At 39.3% G+C, this 26,128-nt stretch overlaps 1 long non-coding RNA gene across 1 annotated transcript; it reads left to right on the top strand.

The window, feature by feature from the left end:
* The first annotated feature begins 2,413 nt into the window (after window positions 1-2,413).
* LOC308649964 lies at window positions 2,414-21,729 on the top strand. The gene is made up of 4 exons (XR_014022199.1): window positions 2,414-2,806; window positions 3,063-3,181; window positions 4,650-4,703; window positions 21,629-21,729. It is a non-coding gene; the product is annotated as an uncharacterized lncRNA (long non-coding RNA).
* Window positions 21,730-26,128: the final 4,399 nt, after the last annotated feature.

Genomic DNA, 26,128 nt, shown 5'->3' with positions numbered 1-26,128 from the left:
ATATTTTAATAGTCATTGGGGATTGCTCATTTTTCTGTTCTCTGATGAATACAGGGAAGTTTAAAATAGTGACCAGGTCTCTCCCTTGGTCTTCTCCTGTGTTTCAGTTGTATTTCTGGAATCCAGCTGTGTCCTCTACCTTAGTCTACCCACCCTTCACCCTCACCCCAACCTGTCAGGTCTCAGTGCCTTAAACCCCATGCAGAAATTCTTTCCTGTAGAGGTTACTGCCTGTATGAAGCAAAGAACAGATTGAGGAGCCATGGTAGGGTCTGGTTGTTACTTTAAAGCTGTGCAAAGCACTTGGTTGTTCATGTCTTCATTCTTTCACTGAGATGCTATGTGGGAATAGGTGTTGAGCAGCTGAAGGGATAGACATGGAGTCAGTTTTCCAGGTTCATAGACCAACAGTTAACAAGTCTCTAGTACTCTTTTTCAGTGGGATAAATGCTGCAGGATGGGTCTCCAAAGAAGCATGACTGACTTGGTGGGATAGAGAAAATAATGTGACATTTCATCTGGTTCTTCCTAGATTCCAGTGAATTTATGGACAGGAACCTTTTCCACGTGCACATGTAGTGGGAAAGATTGGGGCAATAAGACCAGTGAAGGCTGGAGGAGGACAGGGGTTGAACCCAACCAAGTCAAGTGATTATTGCTGCCCTAGTTGTGAACTGAGGTCATATCCAAAAGTTTAAAAGAAGAGTAAGGATACTTTGATGTAAAACAAATGTAGTTTGGGACTCAATGGAAATTTATCAAGCACTGAATTTTGTTGAGTTTAGGATCTGTCTTTATAATATGTTTAATTTTAAGAGTGGTTTCTTCTTTCACTGTGTGCATCCCTTGGCATGCGTTTTAGTTTAGAAGAGGACAACAGTTCTGAGACCAGTTTTGAAAAGTGAGTGTGGTAAGATATGAATGGATTTTTTTTAATTTTAGAAACATCATAAGGCATGGGAACCTTTTTTAAATTTTGATATAATGTACACATCACTTCTTGATGACTGTTTTGAAAGCATATTAATTACCACCTTGATATTGTAGATTACTGGAAAATGCTTACATGGTAAGTAATTTCTGGTTGCCAAGCAAAGTGGCCAAACAGGATGAGTTGAAGAAAGACAGGAATTGAGTCATTGTTTCAGAACTGACCCTGTGTTTAAAGTTCTGTTGTGTAGAAGTTATGTTGGTATTTTATAAACTTCACACTTAGATCCTTCTGAGACCAGGATTTGAAGACTTTGAGTCTAGAATGATATGTTTTTTAAAGCTGTTTCTCTCTTGCAACCCCTGGTTCCTGAATTGGTGCCCCGATGGCTCCAGAATGAGACAGGTAGTGAGGCAAGCCTGAAGCGATGTCGTGGTGGAATTTTGCACCTCTGGACACTGGCAATAGCACCAGGATCTTGCAAAATGTGTTTAGCATCAAACCACCCTGCTTATCCATGGGTGACTCTCCCAAAGGTAACTCAATCATTTTAGATAGGAAACCAAGCATTTGCCCTATTGTGTTAGCCCTAAGTGAAAGGGGTTTTGCCTACTTTAAAAGGATTACATTTTAAAATGATATTCACCCTTCCCCACAGGAAAACAATAGTAGTAATATTAACACTTACTGCTTATTGAATGCCAGGCATAATCCTACCTGTAATTTAATTTTCACAACTTTGTGGAAATGGAATTATTCTAATCTCCATTTAATAGATGGGGAAAGTGGAGCACAGGAAGGCTTAGTAATGTGATTAAAGGGCTTTAATACATTGCAACTATTGGTCAGTATGGATATGAGCAAAATTCACTGCTGTTCCTTTTTTTGGTACATATGATGGAAATATGGTCCTTCAAACAAATCATTGAACACTTGATTGGCCTAAAGGAATATAGTCGTAATTCAGATTGCATTCTAGTGGGGAGAGACCTGAAACAGAAACCTCCATTGTGTAATGTGCCAGGTAGGATAAGGGCTCTCAAAGAAAATGAAAGAGGAAGTGGCAGTGTTAGGAAGGAAGAGCTTTAGGTGGGGCAGTAAGTAAAAAGACACTTGGATGCAGTAGCATCTTAGCATCGACTGCATTTGAGCAGAGACAGAAGGATGTGAGGAAATGAACAACATGAATATTTGTGAAAGGACACAGTCCAAATGCCCTTAGGACAGTGTGCTTTTTGTGTGGTAAAATGGCACAGAGTAACTGGAGGGCATCAAACATAGGGAGTAGGCAGGGGATAAATCACTGGGAGCCAGATCCATAGAGGGCCTCCAGTCACCTTGTAAGAGTCCATGTGTTAGACTCTTAAAATAGATTGTTAAAATATACCTGAAATTGGATCTTAATTTTTTTTCTGAAAATCTTCAGACTAATCTCTAAGTGGATAAAGAGCCTGGAAGGTTGATGCCAGAGAAGCATTATCTTGAAGATCTCAGGACTGAAGTGGAGTGCTGGACCCCTAGACCCTCTGAATCACTTGAATAGAGATGCAACTCTCCAGTTGAAACTCTGTCCTAGGTGGTGAGCAACCCTAATGAAAAGATGGTTCTCCTTGTTTGAGTCTTGAAACCCTCATATCTCCATAGGTGGGGCCAGGAGAGGCATTCACCAAGGAATCTTCTACTCTGATAAGAGCAAGGGCTGTGTGCTTGCTCTCTCTCTCTCTGTCTCTCTCCCTTTTTTATCCCCTGTGATTCCTCCCATTGTATCCCCTTCTCCTGAAGTGTGGGGAGGATGAGAGGATTAGGTTGAAGGATGAGAACATGGTTGCTGCCCTGCTGTAACATCCTATGAAGTGTCTTCCCTGGAAGAATGGGGTGCGTTCGAAGTGGAGAGTCACATTCAATATAATTTTCATGCATTAGACATTCAGTGAGAGTCACAATATTGAATTGACTCCTTATGATATTTATGTGTATGTTTAACTTGCCATTGTTTGTTAAAATGGAGGTGGGCATTACTGTAGTTGGTGGTTTATCCCTGGATTGATTTGTGCCATTACTTGTGTGTTAATATCTTTATAATTGAAGTATGGCAGGATAATGAGCAAATAAACATTTTTTCCCCCTGTAGGACCTTTTATTCTAAGTGGTAAACACCACTGCAGGCTGTGGTTCTATAGGATCTCACTGACTACAACCCCTCCTCGGCTTTCCATCTGTACACAGCAACTAAAAGAGTCCTTCATGAAGGTAAAGTCAATTAAAATGAATAATAAGTGTTGAATATTTTGTACTCAAACATCACTCTGGATTTGGGTGCATCCAGTTCATGTTAATTCAAACCTACCTTCCAAACCCCACAGTAGTGTGGGTCTATTTGGATTTTGTAGAGAAGGTGATGACTGAAATCCCCAGATCCATCAACCTTCCAGGCACTTTATCCACTTAGAGATTAGTCTGTTGTCTCTTCATGTGAACAACATCAAGAATGGGGTATTAGCTATCCAGAGGTGGGGGAGGCCAGAACAAGCAGGACTGACTTTAGACTGGCCCTATCCTTGTATATCCTTGGCCATCTCTTTTCTGCAGCTTTTTTGCTCAGAATATATTCTGGGAACCAGAGGATCCAAAGTATCAACATCAGCTGTGAGATGGTATCAGGGCAAAAATCTCTGTATCAGAACCTGTACTCAGCATGATTCCCTAGTGACTTGTATGCACATTTGCATTTGAGGAGTGTCTACGAAAGAAGATACAGGGAAGCCACTGAGGCCTTTGGGTCAGGAGTAGAGTGACTTGAGGTTTTTGTTTGACTTCAAGCTCTTCAAATAAAATGGCTATACAAGGTTCACTCAATTTCAGAGCCATGTTTTGGAGGGAAAAAATTGATGGGTTCAATATTCTTTGTTTTGTAGAAGCAAATACTTCTGGAGCACCTACTGAGTACAAGGCAGAGGGACCTAAGGAGAGAAAGTGTGGCTTTTTATAATAGAACAAATTTTTTAAAAAATATATAGAATGAAACTTTGATATTTATCTGTTTTCTAAATTATGTAATTCATAGTTGTCCTCAATGAATCTTCTTTTATATCTTTGCCCATCACCAGTAGAGGGGTAATGAGTGTAGAGGTGGATAGAGAGCTGGAATAAGCAAAGGAGGCAGATGAAAAAGTGGCTCAAAATTGTAATTTCAGATTTCAAATGAGAGTGTGATAGAAATTTAAAAGTATTAGATGTGTAATTGTCTTAATTAACGAGTTAGTTTGTATTACAGAATTCCTTCCAGACTGGTAGTATTTCTACTGCTTTGCTAATAAATTATGTCATTGTAATTAGCAATACATATTAAAGTTTAAATTTTTAAAAATAATCTGTTATTAATTTCTTTTTAAGAAGAAGAAATACTTCTTTCTCCACATGGCAATTGATAGCAGTGTTCTTTGTTAATTCTAGATTTAAAAAAATGTCAAGGAAATTATATTTTAGCTGGCATATGGCTGTGTCAAAATCATGATAGTGGTAGGCAAATAATTTACATTTGGGAAAATTTTGCCTTAGAATACATATTAGAAGGCAAGCCAAAACCCTTGAGTCATATTTGAATCTTAAAGAGGTTGCCAAAGCCCTAGAACTTCACTTCATGTCCTTTCATAAATTGATTTATTTAATTCAAATTTCATGGCACTTTTTCTAATTGATGTTGGTTGCTCTTTTATAGGTGAATGGACCTCAAGATAACCAGAGTGAACTATTTTGAAAAGCTGCACAGATGGTAATTACCCGTACCCAAACATTAAATGAGTTTTAACTCTGCCTTTTGATCCTTTGGTTAGATAGAATATGTATTTTGTTGTGCAAATAATTTCTTTTATTCCTCCATATTTTTATTTGTAAATTATAGTTGTACACAATGGTGGGTTCATTGTTACATATTCATTTATGCACACAATATAATAATATAATTTGGCCAATATCATTCTCCAGTATGTCTCCTTTCCCTCCCCTTTCACTTCCCCTGGTTCCTTTCTTCTACTATACTGATCTCTCTTTGATTTTCATGTGATGATTCACTACCCCGAACGTTCATTTCCTTTTTCCTCTCTAGCTCCCACGTGAGAGAAAACATGACTCATTACATTCTGAATTTGACTTATTTCACTTAACATAATGTTGTCAAGTTCCATCCATTTTCCTGCAAATGACTTAATTTCATTCTTGTTTATGACCGAATAACACTTCATTATATATACCACATTTTCTTTATCCATTCATCCACTGACAGACATGTAGGCTGGTTCCATAGTTTGATTCTTGCAAATTGGGCTGCTATAAACATGGCAAATATGCATGTTTCATTATACTCTTTTGTCTTTAATTCTTTAGGAAAAATAGGGTAATACGGTGGTTCCATTCTTAGTTTCTTGAGGAACCTTCATACTGATTTCCATAATGATTGTATTAATTTGCAGCCCCACCAACAATGTAAAATGTTCCTTTTACTCCACATCCTCTCCAGCATTTACTATTGTTTGCATTCTTGATGATTGTTATTCTGAATGGTGTGAGATGAAATCTCAGTGTAGTTTTGATTTGCATTTTCCTAATTGCTAATGACACTAAGCATTTTATTATATATTTTCTGGTCATTTGTATTGCTTTTGAGAAATATCTATGTAATTCATTTGCCCATTTTTTGATATTAAATTCTTTGAGTTCTTTATATAGTCTGGATATTTATCTTCTGTCAGAAGTATAACTGTCAAAGATTTTCTCCCATTTTGTAGATTCTCTCTCTTCACATTCTTATTTCCTTAGTTGTGTGGAAGTTTTTTGATTTGATGCCATCTCATTTATTATCTCTTGACATTATTTCCTGAACTTTAGGGTCCTTTGTTGGAGTGCAGACTGTACATTTTCTTGCATGGTTTCTGGTATAATTTCTAGATCTTTGATATATTTTCAGTTGGCTTTTGCACAGTGTGAGAGATAAGGATCTAGTCTCATTCTTCTACATATGGGTAACCAATTTTCCAAGCACCACTTATATAAAAGATGAAAAAGATAGTCTTTTGAACAGTGTGTGTTTTGGGTACCTTTGTTAAGGACTATAACTATATCTGTGCAGATTTGTCTCTGTGTTCTCTCTTCTGCAATATATATATATATATATATATATATATATATATATATATACACACATATATATATATACACACACACATACACATACACACATATATTTTGTTGTATATATACACATATATATGTATGTATGTGTATGTGTATGTGTGTATACACATATGTGTGTGTGTATACATATATGTGTGTGTGTGTGTGTGTGTGTGTGTATATAATCTGTTTTTATGCCAGTACCATGCAGTTTTTGTTACTATAGCTCTTGCAGTATCTGTAGTATAATTTGAAGGTCAGGTATTGTGGTATCTCCAGCATTGCTTTTTGGCTTAGAATTGTCTGTTCTGAGTCTTTTATTCTTCCAAATGAATTTTAGCTCTGTTTTTTTTAGTTCTGTGAATAATGTCATTGGTATCTTGATGAATATTGCATTGAATCAGTATATGATTGGTACTATGGCTATTTTAACAATATCAACTCTACCTACCCATGAACGTGGAAGGTCTTTTCATCTTCTTATGTCTTCTTCAATTTCTTTCCTCAGTGTTCTTTAGTTTTCATTGTAGAGGTCTTTTACCTCCTTGATTAGATTTATTCCTAGGTTTTTGTTTTGTTTGTTTAGACTATTGTAAATAGGATTATTTTCCTGATTTCTTTCTTAGCAGAAAGAAATCATTGTTGGTGTATGAAAAAAAATCTATTGATTTTGTATGTTGATTTATAACCTGTTGCTTTACTGAATTTATTAGCTCTGGTAATCTACAGGTGCTTTTTGGATCTTCCCAGTATAGGATCATCTCATCTGCAACAGTGATAATTTGACTCCTTCCTTTCCTATTTTAATCCCTTTTATTTTCTTTCTTTTCCTGATTGCCATGGCTAGAACTTCTAGTACTGTATTGAATAGGAGTGGTAAGAGTGAATATCCTTTTCTCATTCCAGATTTTAAAGGAAATGCTGTACGTTTTTTGTAATTCCCTAGGATGTTGACTTTGGGTTTGCTGTATACAGTCTTTATGATGTTGAGGTGGATTTGTTCTGTCCATGGTTTCTGTCATGAATGGACACTGAATTTTGTCTGAGGCTTTCTTTGCATCTGAGATGACTCTGTGATTTTTGTCCTTAATTCTGTTTATGTGGTGAATTACATTTATTGATTTGAGTTGCTGGTAGCAGGTCTTCCCTGGCCCCTGGGGCCCAGCCCCGAATTCCTTGTTCTGCATGTCAAAGTGGCCAGCTCACAGGGTCGTGATGCAGGCTTGTGGTTTCATGTTTATCTGCCTCAGACATATGTGCCTTTTTGGGAACATCTTGGCCTTCTCGGAGCTTCCTGATAAGGAATAGTCACGGTAACCCAAGAGTAGCAAATGTTATTCCTCCCCTGCTTTGGCTAAATTTCCACTGCAGTTATAGAAAGTATATAAGGGAACAAACTTGGATAATAAAGCGGCACACATGCCTCCTCCTGGATGAAGAACCTTGGTGTCCTGTGAACTCTTTTAACCCCGACGTCTCTCGCCGGACTCGGTCCATTCGCCGGACGCGGCAAGTGGAGGTTCCACCGAGACCGGAAAGCAGAGGTAAGCGGACGGGGCTCCCTCCACGGAGAGGGAGGATTTGAAGCCTTCCATAAGAGAAGGGGAAAAGAGACCTTCCATAAGAGAAGGGGAAAAAAATTGAAACTTACATAAGGAACAGGTAGCTACCATGGGTAACTCAGCAGCCAAAGTTCGTCTGGCCAACGAACTCAGAGAGCTGTTGAATACACAAGGAACCGGAATAAAAACAAAAACTGCAACAGAATTCGTTGAAGTTATTGCCCAGGCATGTCCTTGGTTTCTGACAGGAGGATTTCTTAATAACAGTGATTGGGATTTGGTAAAGCAGGATCCCCAAAAGTTGTTGAGGGACCAGGGTCCAGATAGAGTCCCCATTGCTACTTTCTCTCTATGGAGATTGGTAAAGGATGCTTTTTTAACTGATAAAGTGAAGATTAAGGAGCAGCTTGCTGAATGCGAACAGGCCCTTAATCAGGTCCAGGAAGAGCAAATGGCAGAGTCCTTACCCCTTTCCCATTATTCTTTCATATCTCCTTCTTCATTCTTAGATCCACCCTAGCTGCTCTCAACCCCGCCTTCTCATCTTCCCCCTCCCTACCAGGCCCACAGAAAAGTCTTAACTGACCTTCTCCAGAATATTCACCATGGCTGATTTTAGGACTTTCAGCAAAAGAATCTCTACAAAAAAGTTCAATGTAGATAAATTTCCTATTTTCATGTTGCCCTGTTTTATTTGGCTACTGTCTGAAAAAATCAGCACTCCAGGTGCTGGACACTCCCTTACTAGTTTTTCACAAAAATATGTAAACAAGGCCTCTGGCCTTGAGCTGGGCTTCACAGTGCTGAGTACATTTCTAAGATAAGGGAGTTACTAACTGGGCTCCATGGTAACAGCTGGCAGGAGGAGGAACTGGAAAGGGAGATAGAGGAACTGGAGGGTCGAATGAAGAAGTCAAGATTTAAAGCACCTACGGCCCCAATCCCTGTTGCGCTCCCTCCTTATAACCCCGATTGGGACGAGGACAACCCCAGAAGGCGGGGGGGGGGGTGTTCAGTGGCAGCCTAAGATAGCCCAAACTTTTCCAGTAATTGAAAACCTGGATGCCTATGGACAGCCGGCCAGAGTGTATGTTTCTTTAGCCTTTAAGGATATTAAACAACTAAAGGAGGCAGTTATTAATTACAGACCCCATGCCCCCTTTACATTGACTCTCTTCGAGTCTTTCTCTGCCAATCAGCTGACACCTAGTGACTGGCAACAGCTTTGCAGGGCTGTGTTGTCCGGAGGGGATTTTTTGTTGTGGAAAAGTGAAAATCAAGAGAGGTGTCGCGAGCTAGCCCGAGTCAATCAAGACGCCGGCTTCCCAAGGTGTAACCTTGAAATGTTAACAGGCTCGGGACAATATGCTATCATAAATCAGCAAATTAATTATGATCCTGGGGTCTATGCTCAGATAGCTACAGCAGCCGTTCAGGCTTGGAAGGCTTTACCTATTTCAAATGCTGAAACAAAAATTTCAAAAATTGCTCAAGGACCCTCTGAGCCTTATTCTGACTTCATAGCCCAATTGATGCAGATAGCAGGAAAAATATTCCCTAACTTGGAACAAGCCATGCCGGTCATTAAGCAATTGGCTCTTGAAAATGCAAATTCCTATTGCCAAAATGCCATTAAATCTACCAGAGCAAAGAGTGTTGATGACATGATTCGAGCTTGTAAGGATATTGATGGAGCTCATATTACCGGACAGATTTTGGCCGCTGCCCTCAAAACAGGATTGTCAGGGTTTAATGGTAAAGGGGCCCGACCCAAAGGCTGCTCCCGATGTGGGAAAGAGGGACATATTAAATGAAATTGTCCCGAGGGGGATAGACGGGGTCGGGAAGGCATGCCTGGCCCCTGTCCCCAATGTGGCAAGGGGAATCATTGGAGCAACGAGTGTCCTTCCAAGTTTGATGCTCAGGGACGCCCACTGCAGCCGGGAAATGGGAACAGGGGCCCGCCCTGGGCCCGGAAGCCAGAGTGTACGGGGCGGTCCAGAGACAGAACAAGCTGCTACCGCAGTAAGATCTTGGCCAGGCGGGGAATAATGCAGACAAAATCAAACAAAATGCAATCGGCTAGGAAAACTTAGGGAACTTTTGCCCCGAAAATGGGCAGCGGACTCCATGTTGTTTGCATCACCATGGTAACCATGGGGTGCCTGGCCAGAAGAGCGGCTTCCTGGTCCCACCTCCCACACTTTTGCGGGCTACCGATTGGTTCTTCCACAGTCACTCAGACAGGACTTCTAGTCCCGCCTTCCAGCCACTAACCTGTACTGCTGTGTTTCAGATTTCTACCGGAGCTGCTCAGAGCCTGTATTTTTTAAAAATGCCTACCTGTAAATGCTAACGAAAGATATCTTTTTCAGACAAAATTTAATTCTACAGGTTTCTATGTTACAGTCCTAAATTTAAGCTAGTTCTAAGTTAAATAACCTTTTTCTTTATAGTTGTGTTACTAAATAATGTTCTATTGATGAGAGATATCAAATATGCTTCTTTATATTTTACTTTTAATTTTGGAGGTTATGAGGATGCATTTGCTCGCCACAGGAACAAGCCGGCAAAGTTCCTGTGATGACCAAAAAATCCTTATTCTCATTGCTAACTATAAAAATAAAAATGTATACTCAAGGATCTTATTTCAGTTACATCAAGTGATGTCACATAAAAGAGTGCACTCCTAGTTAAAAATAAATTAAAATGGATCCAAATATTTTAAGGCCACGTGGTTACATAAAGTTAATACAATTATAAGTTATGCTCTTATTCTTAATATATATATTTTTTATATATTTAGATAACCTATATTTGTTAATCTATAAATTAATTAGCACATGCCTAATTGATTAGTTAATATATATTTGCCTAATTGTTTTTCTTCAACAGGAAACCCATAATTTATGTTTTATATTTACATTTATCAGATACTCTGCCTTTTCAGTTACAGATATTTGAGATAAATGTATTTACTATAAATTTGCTTTTAAGTGAAAATACAATCAAGTAGTTTCTAATTCTCAAGGTTACTGTTTAAACTTATAAGATGATAAATTATTATAATTATTTCTACAAAATATCTTAGGGTTTTAACTATATTTTCATTGATATTTCTTATCAAAGTATAATAATTTGTTTATAGATTCTAAGGTTTTCAGAAATTGCTCCAAAGTATAAAAAAAAAAAATTTAAACAAAAAGATGCTTCAACAAAGAAAAAGCACGGATCCTAAAAAGAAGAAAGAAATCATCTTTGGGTAAAACAAGGTCTTTATATTCATTTTCCTAAGTAAAAAAAAAAAAAAAAAAAGATTTTTATATTGTTATCTAAACAGATGATTTAAAAAGTTAGAACAATTAAAAAAGAGATTTATATATACTAAACTGACTATAATTAATTTAAGGGTATTTCAGGTTATTTTCCTAATTTAACTATACTAATGTGAGCTAAAATTTTGTCCATATTTTGACATGACAAACACCTATTAAAATGTAAGTTTATTTCTTTAAAGAAAGATCCTTATTGCCTAATAATTCTTACTGTTTAAGATAAAGATTAATTTTGGTAAATAAATTCACATTGTTGATTAAACATTAAGTATATTGAACTACTAACTTAAACCCCTGTATGACCTTTTGAGAGGAGGCCCCTCATCCACCTCCCTGCGAAAACCTACTCCAGAAGCCTTGAAGGCACTTAGATTGATAGAGACAGCCTTACAAGAGATACAGGTAATGCAGGTGGACTACTCCCAGTCCTTGTTATTCATTGTTCTGCCATCAAAATTCATCCCGACTGGAGTCTTTTGGCAGACTGGTCCTATTTATTGGGTTCACTTACCTGCATCCCCCTCCCGGGTCTTGATACTTTTCCATGATCTGGTAATACAATTAGTTTGGAAAGCAAAATATCTAGGAGATGCCTTGTTTGGGAAAACCTTTGATGTTCTCATATTACCATATAATCAAGACATTCTTTCTAAATTAAGACAGGAACATGATCTCTGGTGTCTCTTCTTCTGTAGTTTCATGGGACAGGTTGACAATCACTACCCTAAAAGCAGGCTCCTTGAAAGTCTAAAAACATGTCCAATAATTTTCCCAAAGATCCTAAAAAAGGATCCTCTCCCGGGGGCACAAACCGTCTTCACTGACGGGGCCAAAAATGGATTTGCTGTCGTCTTGGATGGGACCCAGGTCATCTGCAAGAGAGTGGCCAATTGTTCGGCCCAAAAAGCGGAGGTTGCAGCCTTAATATTGGCCTTACAGACCTATAGCTCGGTGCCCCTTAATGTTTTCACAGACAGTCTCTATATCGCCAGGCTCACCTCCGAGATTGAGACGGCACCTTATATTGGAAAACAATCCACTATCATGGACCAACTACAGACAGTACAGCTTCATATGGGCTAGGGCAGATCCCCTCTTCATAGGTCACATTAGAAGTCATTCCGGACTTCCAGGTCCTCTGGTGGTGGGCAACGCCATGGCAGACGCTGCCACACATGCCACTAACCTTGTATATACAATAACTGAGTATGATAAGGCCCTCTAGCTTCATAATAAATTTCACCTAAACGCACAATCCTTACGCTTCCACTCAGGATGTCCCCGGGATCAAGCTTTAAAAATTGTCTCCCTATGCCCTACTTGTGCACCTTTTATCCATTCCCCTTCTCTGGGAGTCAACCCAAGGGGCCTTCAGCCAAATGACATCTGGCAAACTGATGTAACTCATATTCCTAGTTTTGGAAAACTGTCCTTTGTGCATGTCAGTATAGACACGTTCTCTGGTTTTATCTCCGCTACTTTACATTCAGGAGAGAAGGCTAAGGATGTGATACAGCACTATGTAAAAACCTTTTCCTTCATGGGAACCCCTTGATACATAAAAACAGATAATGGCCCAGCTTATACTAGTCAAACCTTCCCAAAATTTTGCTCACAGTGGAATATTATACACAAAACAGGAATCCCATATAACCCCCAAGGACCGGCCATTGTAGAACGGGCCCATCAACATCTTAAAACCTATTTTGCAAAAAACAAAAGAGGAGGAGATATACCAGAGTTGTCAGGGACCACATGCACTATTAAATATAACTCTGTTCACTTTAAATTTTTTGCTCACAGACGCTGAAGGCCGTACAGTGGCGCAGCGTCACTTCTCCTCTCCCACCATGCAAAAGGCACAGATAAGGTGGAAGGATCTATCTACAGGAAAGTGGCAACCTCCTGCTCCACTCTTGGCTAGAGTGAGAGGAGCTGTATGTGTCTTCCCTCCAGGGACGGAAAAACCCGTTTGGGTCCCAGAACGCTGCATGAGACCGGTAGATGCAGACTCAGGAAGGAGCGACGACCCTGGGACTTCAGGTTCGGCCATTTTCGCTTCTCCAAAGGAGTGACAGGATGAGTTTTGCAGGTTGGATCTTCCTTATAACAGTCCTGGTATGCAGGCCTGTGGACGCAGGAATGGGTCCCCCACCAGGTAATATCTATCAACATCTTTTTGGGATCCCCTGCGAGTGCAGGGGAAGGATTTGGAATCAGGGCCCCAGTAGCTAGATTCAGACTGCCGGGCTGAAGTTCATCAACAAATTGGGGGATTTCACCACCCTGAGTGGGTATGCATGAACAAACCAAAGATTAACCCCCCTGGTCCCGAAAAAACCCTCAGTAACTGCTCCACAACTTGCACTTATACTTCAGCAGTTCATGTCTCTTGCTATGAGATGGCCTCGATTTGTGTACACAAGGGACGACAGTATTTTGAGGCCAGATTGACCAAGACCCAGTCGGGGGAGGGGGTGGGAGTAACTTTTCACTTCACTCCGTTTCTTTTTGGCCAAGGGGGAGTTGAATCTAAACTCCGGTTGGCTGGGTGCCAGGGTGAGGTTGGTAAGTCCTCCTGTTGGCCCACTGCAGCCCCTACAGGGATCTCTGACAGGGGGGACCTACTGATTCTGTTAAACATCTTCAAGTTATCAAGCTCTTGAAACCACAGGTCCCTGACCTCATATACTACCCCTTGGTGCTGCCTAAGTCTCAGCTCCCAGATCTGGATGCCAATACGTGGGATATCTTAAAAACCACCCTTTTTTACTTAACAACTCTGATCCCATGCTTGCTAGTGACTGGTGGCTCTGCGTAACAACAGGGGTGGTCATGCCCGTGGCGGTTCCTATCAATGCCACCATATCTGATGATGATACTTGCTAGCCCGGACTGCCTTTCAAGGTCCAACCTATGGGCACTTTTACAGAATGTCTCCTGGGTATGATGCAAAACAACACCTATGATGTTGATGTTGGAGTGACTTCCTTTGGAAACTGGTCAATCTCAATAACCAAGAACTATTCCTCACCCACTCCAGCCCTCTGTCCCCCTAATGGCACTGTTTTTATGTGTGGAGAAAATTCTGCCTTCCCTCAACTCCCTGCAAATTGGACAGGTGTCTGTGTTCTCACCCTGCTCCTCCCTGACATAACCATTGTCCCTGGGGATGAGCCCTTACCTATTCCCAGTCTAGACACCCTAGTAAAAAGGCACAGGCAAGCTACACAGGCTTTACCACTACTCGCCACACTGGGGATAACGGCTGCTGTGGGCACAGGCACAGCTGGACTGGGTACAGCGATACATTCTTATCGCCATCTATCTCAGCAGCTTATAGATGATGTGCAGACCCTATCTGGCACTATTGGGGATCTACAAGACCAAATTGACTCTTTGGCAGAAGTAGTCCTTCAGAATAGGCGAGGCCTAGATCTGCTGATTGCCAATCAGGGAGGGATTTGCTTAGCTTTGGGAGAAAGGTGCTGCTTCTATGCCAATAAATCGGGCATAGTTCACACTAAAATCAAGGAGATTCAAGAAGACCTAGAGAAAAGGAGAAAAGAATTATTCGAGAACCCTCTTTGGACTGGGATGAATGGGTTCCTGCCCTACCTTCTTCCCCTCCTGGGACCCTTACTGAGTCTTCTTTTGATTGCAACCTTGGGACCTTGTGTTGCAAATAGGATAACTCAATTCATTAAGGACTAGATTAACATCTTAACCTCCAAGCCAATACAGGTTCACTACCAACGCCTGGAGATGGACGACTCTGCCCACGAGGTGTACTTACGACCCATCCGGAGATGAGATGTAACTGGACAGGAGCCAATACCCGAGCCCTCCTATGTGCCTGCTTTTGCCCAGGTCCCTAATTACCCTGCTGACTTGGTGCCGTCATCCCAGACCCTTACGTTCAGAAAGCTCCCTGGTCATAGCTATCCCACTGGCAAAGATGATGACTGGGATCCGCAGTTGTGTCCTACTGGCCATGACATCCTAACTAAAAAGTGTCTGTTTACGTAGGACAAGAGCTGATCTTGTAGTACCCAGTGACGGGCAACTTCCACGCTTGCACTGCAACCTAAGCCAGGGGAATGGGGCCTCCCCAGAGACGGGTAAGCACTGTAAGGGCAGTGGACGACCTAAGACAGGGGCTACTTGATTCCCTTTGACATGCAAAAAACAAAAGAGGGGGACTTGCTGGTAGCAGGCCTTCCCTGGCCCCTGGGGCCCAGCCCCGAATTCCTTGTTCTGCATGTCAAAGTGGCCAGCTCACAGGGTCGTGATGCAGGCTTGTGGTTTCATGTTTATCTGCCTCAGACATATGTGCCTTTTTGGGAACATCTTGGCCTTCTCGGAGCTTCCTGATAAGGAATGGTCATGGTAACCCAAGAGTAGCAAATGTTATTCCTCCCCTGCTTTGGCTAAATTTCCACTGCAGTTATAGAAAGTATATAAGGGAACAAACTTGGATAATAAAGCGGCACACATGCCTCCTCCTGGATGAAGAACCTTGGTGTCCTGTGAACTCTTTTAACCCCGACGTCTCTCGCCGGACTCGGTCCATTCGCCGGACGCAGCAGAGTAGTTAAATTATCCTTTCATCTTTGGGATAAAACCAACTTGTTCATGATGTACCATCTTCTTGATATGCTGTTGAATGTGACCTGCTGATATTTTATTAAGGATTTTGCATCCAAGTTCATCAGGCATGTTGATCTGTAGTTTTCATCCTTTGATATGTCCTTATCTGGTTTTGGTCAGAGGGTAATACTAGCTTCATAGAATGAATTTGGAAGTATTTTTCTATTTCTATTTCATGGAATAATTTGAGGTATATTGGTTTTAGTTCTTCTTTAAAGATCTGGTAGAATTCATCTGAGACTCCATCCAGTGTTGAACATTTATTTTTTTTTAAAAAAATCTTTGTATTCCTGTGTCTATCTCATTACCACCTATTGGTTTGCTTAGGTCTCCTGTGTCCTCTTGATTCAATTTTGGCAAGTCATATTTGCCTAGAAATGTATCCATTTCTTCTAGGTTTTTCCAATTTATTGGAATAGAAGTTTGCAAAATAGTTTCTAATGATTCATTGGTTTTCTGTGTTATCTGTACTAATATCTACTTTTCGTGTCTAATTTTATTAATTTGAGACTTCTCTCTTTTTCTTTTGGTTAGTTTAGCTAAGGGCTTATCAATATTTTTTATTTTTTCCAAGAATCAACTCTTTGTTTCATTGATTCTTTGTACTTTTTTATTTTCCAGTTCATTGACTTAAGCTCTGATCTGAATTATTTCATTTCTTTTTTTTTATTTTAGAATTGATTCTTCCTTTTTGAGGTTCTTAAGATGTTTATTTGGGATCTTTCTGATTTTCTTATGTAGGCACTCACAGCTATAAACTTTCCTCTTAGAAATGCCTTCATAGTGTCCCAGAGGTTCTGGCATATTATACCACTAGTCATGTTTTATTCTAAGAATATCTGAATTTCTCCTCTGATTTCTTCTATCACCCATTCATCATTCAAAAGTGTATTTCTCAATTTCCACGTGTTTATATAGTTTCTGTAGGGTTTTTGATGTTGATTTCTAATTTCATTCTATTAAAATCAGGTAAGATGCAAGCAATCATATCAATTTTTTGAATTTGTTCAGAGTTGTTTGTGACCTAAAATATGGTTATTTTGGAGAAGATTTTATGAGCCACTGGTAAGAAAGTTTATTTGGCTTTTATTGGATAAAATATTCTGTAGATATCCATTAAGTTCATTTGATTTGAAATATTTTTTTCAGATCCAAAGAGTCTTTACTGAGTTTATTTCAGAATAATCTATCTTTTAGTGAGAGAAGTGTATTTAAGTTACCCTATATTATTGTACTGGGGTCTATCTGAATCTTTACTTTGAGTTGTGTCTGTATTATGTAATTAATACACCAATGTTTGGGGCATAAATATTTACTATTGTATCTTCTTGTTGGAATATTCCCTTTACTGGCATGAAGTGAACTTCTTTGTCTCTTCTGATTAATTTTGGCTTAAAGTCTGCTTTGTCAGATATGAGAGTAGTTACTCCTGCTTTTTTTCAGGCTCCATTTGCATGGTGTATCAGTTCATCCTGTGACTGTCTTTGCCTTTAAGGGGCATCTCCTGCAACCGATATATAGTTGGGTCTTGTTTTGTAGTACATTCAGCCAGCCTATGTGTGTGTGTGTGTGTGTGTGTGTGTGTGTGCGCGCGCGCGCACGTCTGTGTCTATATATGTGAGTGTGTGTGTGTGTGTGTGTGTATATATATATATATAGGATTGAACCCAGAGATGTTCAATCACTGAGCCACATCCTCAGCTCTTCTTCTATTTTATTTAGAGACAGGTTCTCACTAAGTTTCTTGGGACCTCACTAAGTTGCTGAGGATGCCTTTGAACTCAACAATCCTCCTGTTGATGGGATTACAGGTATGTGTCACCATACCTGGCCTAGCCTATGTGTTTTAATTGGAAAGTTGGAACCATTTACATTCAGTGTATTATAGAGAGATAATTATTAATTCCTGCCATTTTGGTTGATTTCCAATGTTTAGTTTGTTCATCTTTCTTGTTTAGCTGCTCTTCAAATGAGATTTATTTGTGAGCTCTCGGGTTTGTTTTGATTTCTTGTATGAAGTATTTTCTGTAGTGCTGGATTAGTAGATATGCATCTTTTAGTTTCTGCTTATCTTGGAAGATTTTTATTCCTATTTGATTATGAAGGATATATTAGTTGGATATAGGAGTCATGATTGACAGTTATTTTCTTTCAGGGATTGGAACACATCATTCCAAACCCACCTGGATTTTAGGACTTGTGCTGAGAAATCATAAAAAATTATGATTGACTGACCTCTAAATATGACCTCGTGTATTTCTCTTGAGGATTTAAAAATTCTATCCTTGTTTTGTATGTTAGGCATTTTAATTGTGATGTATCATAGAGAGGTTCTTTTTTTGATCTTGTCTACTTGCAGTTCTGAATGTTTCCTGTAACTAGATGTCCATTTGATTATCAAGGTTTAGAAAATTTCTGTTATTTCCTTGAAGAGGTTATCCACACCATTATCCTGCATTTCACAACTCTCTTTGTTATTGTTTAGATATAAGTTGTCTCCAAAAGCTCATGTGTGAGAAAATGCAAGAATTTTCAGAGATGAAATGATTGGATTATATGTGCTATGACCTAATCAGTGGTTTAATCCATTGATATGGGTTAACTGGGATGTGACTATAAGCAGGTAGGGTGTGGCTGGAAGAAGTAGGTCACTGGGCTGTGCTTTTGGGGGTTATATTTTGTCCTTAAGGAATGGAGCTTTCTCTGTCTCCTGATGCCATGTCCTGGGCTGCTTTCTTCCTCCATGCCTTTCCACCATGATGCTCTGCTACACCTTGGGTCTAAAGCTATGGAATCGGCTGTACATGGCCTACAACCATGAACCAAAATAAACTTATCCTCTTCTATATTGTTCTGGTCAGTCTTTTGACCACAGTGGCAAAAATGCTGACTAAATTACTCTTCAATTTCAGTGATTCTTAAATTTGGTCTCTTAATATGCTGTCCCAGAGTTTTTATATATTCTGGTTATGGTTACTGCTTTTCTTTAATACTGTCTGAATGTTCAAGGCTACTTTGTCTTCCAGCTCTGAAATTATGTTTTAAGCATGGTTTGCTTTATCAAGAGGACCTTTCAACTGAACATTTTGTTTGATTTATTCTCTTTCATTTTTCAAGATGTCTGTTTAGTTGTTTTTCAAAATCCCTATCTCCTTATTGAATTTCTCATTTATGCCCAGTAATGACTTCTTTATGTCACTCAGAGTTGTGTGTGTGTGGGTGTGTATTGTGCTAGAATTCATTGATCATTTTGATAATCATTGTTTTGAATTCTTTATCTGATATTTCATCCACTTCAGTATTTTTGAAGTTAGTTGCTGGTGAATTTTAAGTATTAGGAGCCATTGCATTACCTTGATTTTTCATATTTCTTATATTTCTGTGTTGGGTTTAATGCATCTGTTGGGATGGATTTATTTTCCTCTCTTATGTGAGTGGGCTTTTTTTGTGGGGGGCACAACCTTCTCTTGCCAAAATGTCCTGTAGCGATCTAGATTGAGAATGCTAATAGTTGTGGTAACCATAGCCATTATGTTCATTCTTTGTTTTTGCTGTAAGTGTAGAACTTCCACTGTGAGTAGAACCAGAGGGAGCCCCAGATGTTTCTTCTTGGAGTTTGATCATTAGTTTGTGGTTTTTGTTCCTTCTATTCTTTGTATTAAAGTATCACTGAAATTTGAGTGTGGTTAATTTGTGTGTGGAGGATGATGCACGGTTTTTTGGCTGGATTTAATGCAGCATATGAGCATTGGCCTTGTGAACTTGTATTGTTCTTGTAGATTCCCAGCACCTCACAGAGAAGGGGGAAACAATAGCAGCAACTGAAGCAAACAATATTAAACATTAAAATAAATACCCAGGGTCAACTATGATATCTACAACACTAATTACCACAAAAATAGGAATGGTGGCAGTCAGAAATTTTCAACAGCAAAAATAACAAGCAGCTGTGAGCCAGATTATTGTAATAAGCAGGTATCAACTATGCTATCCAAAATACTAATAACTGCAACAACATGAATATTGTGAAAAGGATTTATATAAACCAAATAGTTCTAAAGATGGTAAAAATATAGTATTGAGGACAGCCTCAACAACCTAGTGAGAGAGACTTGGGATGTAGCTCAGTGGTAAAACACACCTGGTTTTCAAGCCCTAGTACTGCACAAGCAAGCAAGCAAACAACAACACAACAACAACAACAACAAAACCAAAGTGGGAGCCTATGAAAATGACACACACATGATCTAGTTTTATATCACTATGAATGTAAAATGTTATTGTTTTATTTAGTGAACATGGAAAGAAGTGAACTCTAATTATTTTTAAAACATATCTATGTTGCAACACAATTTTTATTAAATTGGTACAAGGGAACGTTTTCTTGTTTAAAATTATACAATTACTTGGCTAGTGAGTCCCAATAGCAAAGTAGCTACAAGTAGAATTATTCTGATCTGAAAGATTAGGGATTTCTAATATTTTTGAGATAAGCATTTCAGTATCTAAATCCAGTTAATAAAGATTTACTTTGGGGAGGGTATTTTAACAGTGATCTTTGCGATATCAAGCACTGTATCAGTAGTTTCAGATTGAGTGTAACACTGTGGTATTGTTTATAATAAGTTCAGGGCTCAACCTTAACAGAATCACTTCAAAATCTTATTAAAAATTTAGGTTCAGGGCCTGGGGCTGGGGCTCAGCGGTAGAGCATTCGTCTTGCATATGTGAGGCCCTGGGTTCGATTCTCAGCACCACATAAAAATAAATAAATAAAGGCATAAAAATTTAAATAAAAAAAGGACAAAAAAAAATTAGGTTCAGAATCTGAACGTAGTTAGTTTTGAGATGGTCTTGAGAACTTGCAGTTTTAGTGAGCTGCCATGTAACTCTCATTGAGGAAGAGCTAAGAGCTCTTCTCAGAGCTAAGAGCAATCTACCATGTATCAAGAAACCACTAGGTGGTGAGGCCATCTCTTTGAACCAATTCTTCAATCTAGAAAGCCATAGAAAATTCAGTTGTTAGAGAAAAATCAAGAAATGTGGGAAGATCTAAACACACTTATATCAATTGTTACTTGCAGATTAGCTTACGTGTTGGTCCCTGATGGAAAGGTGGTAAGTGTCCCCTTCTCCTCCCATTGTCTTCTAATATCACCTTCAGTGTTTGTTATGCCATAAGGATCCTTAACTGAAACTCTGCAACCCATGAGCACAAACAAATCCAAATATAGAAAAACAGCTTAATGAAAAGGGTTAGTATTATATGAGATCAATAGTTTACACTGGGAAACATACCTTTCTAAATTTAAAACAGCAGAACAAGCAAGCAGATACAAGTCTGGTATTACCATCTCCTAACATTTCTATGGAATGTGCTCTTTCCCCACAGTCCTGGATGGCATCTTGGAGGGTAAAATTCATATCTGTTGCTGTCCTCCTTTGTGGGCCCTAAGCCACTACCTGTGTAAGGTGCTGACCCTTAAAAAAAGACACCGAGATGCATAAGAGCATTTCTTTTGAGGCATAACAAGTACTTTTGTGTCATATTTTGAGGCATATTAAGTACTTTTAAATTTTTACTCCAACTTTTACTGTTTTAAAATTAGTCTTGTACCTGAATTATCATGGTGAACTTTATACTCTAACAGTTTAATGTTGTTATATTGAACAGTACCCTTTAGTCCTTCAGTTAGTTTGGAAAGCAGGGATTCATTTATCTTATGGCAATTAAATATGAGGAGTGGTTAAAGTTAATGCATCATTATATCCTTAATAATGAGAGCACATTTTTTATTGTAAATAGCTGTAAATGATTGAAGTGTTAAGAGGAACTAGTGAATTACTTATCTGCTTTTAGGTGGAGCAAAAACAGCTGGGGAAAGAATGGCTGAGAATTGCTATTGCTAACCTAGAGTTAGGGAGTAGTGATACTGATGATATCTAGGAAAGTAGAGAAGATCTTCCTGTATTCTCTGCAGGAAATCTGCAAGTTCAGGATGCTGGAAAAGTGGGAAGATAAGAAGCAGAGGAGTCCACAGTCCAAGATTTATAGAATTGCTTGAAAGATATTATTTGTGTTGAAGTCCAAGAGGTGCTGCAAGGTGAGAGTCATTTACTTGAAGTCCAGCAGTGTCCTTGGAAAACAGCAAATGACTACTACAAAATGTATTGTTTGGTTGTTTATGAGGTTGGGTTCAGAGAACCCAACAATGGAAATGCAACAGTAAGCTCAGGCTAGTATCATCAATAAAAAATTGTGCAATGGCCTCAGAGGAAAAGTTGTAATCCCAATTCAAATGCTAGTTTGCTTTTTGAATATAAGCAAATGCTTAATCTGAAAATCCCCTCAGTCCTGGGCTAATGACAAGGAAAGGAGATAATAAATTGTAAAGCACCTTCCAGGTATTAACTTGCAGTAAAGGTGGAAAATGTCATTCTGGTATTTGAGACCTGACTGATAGCACAGAGCCTTCTGGACCTTCCCTGAGGGGAGGAGAGGGCACTGGGTGGTAGAGGGGGTTACAGGGAGCTGTTCTGGTCCCATTCCAGAAAACCACTGTGGTCCATACTTTAAGAACTTTTTATTTTTGTGTGACTGGATTTTCACATTATACTCAAGCATAAACCAATTGAAAACTTTAATTCTGTTACCACAATTAATAAAGATAGTATTGCTTCTCAGAAAATGTGATAACTCAGAAGTTTTATTTGAAATTCTATTTAAGTTTATTTCTTACAGAAAATAGAAGTAAATGATCCAAAAAGTTATATGTATTGTAATCTCTGTATGCTTTTCAACCTGAGGTATGAGGTCTCTGAACTCTTGGGGTTGGCTACTGAAGGAGGACTACTTGAGGTTTTCTGTCCTCTAGTGTTTGGATGTAGAAGCCTCAAGTAATCAGAGAGTATAATTCTCTTCCACCATGCAGTGTCTGTGTGCGTGTTCCAAGGTCTGCTTATCTCCCTGGAGAAGTTCAGTCGAGTCTTCAGAGCGCACTCAACATCATCTATCTTCTGAAATCACCAGGACTAATGTGACATTTCTTGACTTTCACTCTGGGATCTTTTATTTTTAGTATGAAGAATGCTACTCAGAAATACTTTTCTTTTTATTGTGCCCAAACCATGTTTCTTCTTGAAGATGACTTGCCCCAGGGAATAATGTAGTCACATTGACTGTTAATTGGTGAAATAAAATATTTGGTAAATAAATTTTGTCTCAATTTCATCATCATGCATGTGTGGACTAATCAATCTGGGTATGTTTTGTTTAACTGTTTCACTTAGCTAAGGAAAGCATAAACTAAGGATGAAAGGAAGAAAAATAAATTTGCCTTTTGACAGTGCTCATGTGTTTTGTTTGTTATTTATTTACAAGTCAAGTTCCTTGATTGTTGTTACCTTAGCTCTTTGGGCAGCAGCTGGTTTTGATCCCAGCTGTTTGATGCTTGGACTGAGCCTCCATGAATACAGATCAGGGGAAGCTAGTTCTCTCAGGTATTTCACAGGTCTGGTAAAATCTACATGATGAGATCTGGTCCTTCTACAACAGGAATTGTTAGAATGATAAAGAAGCTCATTTCAGGGGTTGATTAATCCATTTTGTATTACTATAAAGAAATACTGAGGCTGGTTATCTTTATAATGAAAAGATATTATTTTAGCTTCTAGTTCTGGTGGTTCAGGAGCATGTAACCACAATTAGCTTGGCTCTGGTGAAGGACTCAGAGTGGATGGCAACACACAATGGCTGGAGTGTGGGTAGGAATAACAGATCACTTAGAAAGTAAGTTAATAAGAGTGATTGAAAGGGCTGGGGATGTGGCTCAAGCGGTAGTGCGCTTGCCTGGCATGCGTGCGGCCTGGGTTGGATCCTCTGCACCACATACAAACAAAGATATTGTGTCCGTCGAGAACTAAAAAATAAATATTTAAAAAAATTTCTCTCTCTCTTTAAAAAAAAAAAAGAGTGATTGAAAGGTCAGACTTGCTATCTTAAAAACTCCTCCTTGAACTAAGTCAAGCTCCCAATAGAGCCACCTTGAACCCTTCTGAGGTCATACCCCTAATAACCTAAGCATCTCTCACCAGTCTCCACTCCTTAGCACCTCTCCACACTAGAGACCAAGTTACATGAACCCTTGGGGGAAAAACACACCTAAACCTTAGCAAAAGGTGTGTTTTAATTTAAAACCAGGCAGATTGGTATCAGTTCCCCACCTGTGCATCTGTCTTGACATGGCTTTTCCTGCATATCATGGGAACTCATTTGGTTATTTTGTTATATACTTGAGGAAACATTTTTCCCAACTTTCATGTGGAAACACAATTTCATACCCTTCTCTAAGGAGGACCCAAATCTACTGATTTCTTAATGCTCACATGAGAACGGTGGTTGTCAATCATTGGCCTAACAAACGTTTCCAAGTTTTCTGAAAGTTCTTTGGGTGAAATAGCACACTACTTGCTGAAAGGCACCATCCCAGCTAGGTAACCAGGGAGGGAATGTGGGAATTTTTTCACATGAGAGAAGTTCTTGGCCTTTGTTTCCTTGTACCATGATTTTAGCAGTCCTGGTAACTGCTTTAGCTGCTCCTGCTAAAATAGAGACCTTGGAGTTGAATACTGGGTGCTGAGTTCTGAGGTTCCTGTTTCTCAGTTGGGGTGTCCAGCGTCATGTGGAACCCTATGGTGGATTTAGATATAATTTATTCCAATCATGATCTAAATTCCCAGGTAGTCCTATTCATTATGCAGAAACCCATTATTTTTAAAAATATTTTTTAGTTGTCCGTGGACCATTATTTATTTATATGCACTGCTGAGAATCAAACTCACTGCCTCACACATGTTAGGCAAACGCTCAACCACTGAGCCACCAACCCAACTCCCAGAAACCCATTCTTGATTTTTGCTCCAACTTCTGACTCTAGGAGCCAGGCAACATGGTGCATGCCTGTAATTCCAAAGATTGAGGATCTTGCTATAGGAGGATCCCAAGTTTCAGGCCAGCCTGGGCAATTTAGTAAGACAGTTCAAAATTTTAAAAAGGACTAGGAATATACCTCAGTGGTAGAACACACCTGAGTTCAATCCCCAGTATCATCACAAAATATCCAAAACAAAAAAAAAAAAATATTTATGGTTCCTACCTATCTTCAGGAAGGAGCCACTTGTACTGAGGTTAGCTGCAGGAGGTTCATGAATGCCAAGCCCCACTGTATGCACTTGGAGCCTTACAGCTACAGTGAAAGAAGTGATTGGGATAAAGCAGGATGGAAGTCCTTTTGAAGGAAGTCCTTTTGATGGAAGCAGAGGTGGCTCACCCTAGGCTCTGCACAGATGCACCAGTGAGCTTGGAATCCTGGATTCATTGGTTTAACAATGGCTACTTGTTGACATCCCTGTGTGCTGGAACAAGGTTGGCGACACTAATGCCCAGCTTATCTGGTCTGAATGTGTTTCCCTTCACAAACTCCCAAACTGGAAATTTAGTTCACAGTGGAACAGGATTAAGTGGTGGGGTTTACAGGAGGTGATTAGTCTGCAGGGCTGGGGCCTCCAGAGTGGATTTGTTTCCTTATGAAAGGACCCTCAGGTGCACATGCAAGGCAAGTGCTCTACCACTGAGCCACAATCCCAGCCCTCCTTTGGTTATTTTTTGCATGGTTTATCTTTTCTTCTACCTTTAACCTATTCATTTCCTTCAATCTTCAATCAGCATATAGATGTGATTATATTTTTTGTTTTAGTTCACTCAGCCAAATCTCTACCCTCTTTTTTTTTTTTTTTGTACCAGAGACTGAACCCAGGGCCACATCCCCAGCCCTTTTTTATTTTTATTTTGAGACAGGGTCTTGCCAAGTTGCTTGCTAATTTGTTAAGGCTGACTTTGAACTTGCAATCTTTCTGCCTCCTGAGCTGTTAGAATTACAACCATGTGCCACCACACCTATTTTTGTTGTTGTTGTTGTTGTTGCAGTGCTAGAATTTAAACCTAGAGTCTGTGCATGTCAGGCAAGCTCCATACATCAGAGTTCTAGCCTACTCTACTTTTTAATTGAGATGTTTAATCCATTGATATTTAATGGAACGAGTGATATGGTAAGATTTATGCCTGCCATTTTGTTGTATGTTTGCTTACCTACCCTTTTTGTTCTTCTGATCCACTTAGTTCATTTCATGCATATCATCCTAGAAAAATTTATTAGATTTTTTCTCTGTTGAATTGGTATAGCTCCTTTTGCCGTGTATCCCAGTGTCCATAGATGTCTAGTGCCCTTCTGAGCTTTCAGTTATATTGCATTGGTCATACTTTTTTTCTGTTCCTATGACAGTACTATTTTGAATCAATTGCAGTTGATTTATATCTGGAAGAGTAATTCTTCTTGCTTTATTCCTCTTCATCAAAAATATTTTGGAGAGCGGGCCGCGTGCACTGACCCCTGGGCCACATTCCAGGCCTCGCTCAGCCCCGC

Source organism: Spermophilus citellus (genome assembly GCF_964194105.1).
Source record: "Spermophilus citellus genome assembly, chromosome: 5".
NCBI classification, from domain to species: Eukaryota; Metazoa; Chordata; class Mammalia; order Rodentia; family Sciuridae; genus Spermophilus; species Spermophilus citellus.
Note: the sequence above shows the minus strand (reverse complement) of the source record. Positions and strands in the feature narration are given on the sequence as shown.